At 33.1% G+C, this 872-nt stretch overlaps 1 long non-coding RNA gene across 1 annotated transcript; it reads left to right on the forward strand.

Moving 5' to 3' along the window:
* On the forward strand, positions 1-866 carry LOC110102794. Its single transcript, XR_002303875.2, has 3 exons — positions 1-30; positions 131-170; positions 246-866. It is a non-coding gene; the product is annotated as an uncharacterized LOC110102794 (long non-coding RNA).
* The last annotated feature ends 6 nt before the right edge of the window (positions 867-872 follow it).

The following is an 872-nucleotide window of genomic DNA, read 5'->3' on the forward strand; positions in this document are numbered from 1 at the left end:
TTTGCTTTGAAAGACAACAAGCAGTTGCTGGTGAGTTAGATTCAGTAAAGCTAGCAAGTCAACATTTTGCAATTTATAATTATTTCATTTCGTTAATGTCAAGTGCTAATGCTATACTTGCCTTTTGCAGGAAATTGAGTTTCCCACTTCTGGTCTTGGATCAGTACCAGGTGATTAGTGATTTTATATGCTTCATTATGTGAAACAAAAAACCAAATGTTAGCTAAATTATATTCTGCATGCAGGTGATGGAGAGGGAGGAATAGAAATGACAGAGAGTATGCAACTAATTCGGGAATTTGTTGCCCGCTTTGTAGCTCCAGAAAAATCTACACGAACTAGAATTGTTTAAGTTTTTCTTACACCAATTATTCTGCAATCCATGCTCCTCCTTTGATTCAAAATTATGAGCAGTACATCATCATCATTATTATTATTATTCCAGCTATTTGATGTCAGTATTATGAATCCTCATTTTTTATTCATTCCTGCTGAGTGTTTTATGAGATGGTAAAATTTATTTTTTATAAATCATTTTGAACAATTTCTGTACATGTAACCTTAGGTCTCCCCCTTCTCCTTCCTAATCTTAAGATATTGATTTTATCGTCAAATATGGCATTTTTTATCTTTTGATGTGCATGTTTAAATCATTTAAGTTTATTTTAAATTACTTTATTTTCAATAGATAATGCTCCAACTAATACTAGCTAACCTCTCTCTCTCTCTCTCTCTCCAGTTCTGCTTCCTCTCCTTTTTTCCTCTCTATAATGTTTCTCTACTATAGAAAGTTATTCCCAGATTATTTCTCTTTTTTGGCCACTTCTGTCTTGACCCCATTGCAAGCATGGCAGAATCTTGAGTTATTATGA

Source organism: Dendrobium catenatum, unplaced genomic scaffold, assembly GCF_001605985.2.
Source record: "Dendrobium catenatum unplaced genomic scaffold, ASM160598v2 original_scaffold_226823, whole genome shotgun sequence".
NCBI classification, from domain to species: domain Eukaryota; kingdom Viridiplantae; phylum Streptophyta; class Magnoliopsida; order Asparagales; family Orchidaceae; genus Dendrobium; species Dendrobium catenatum.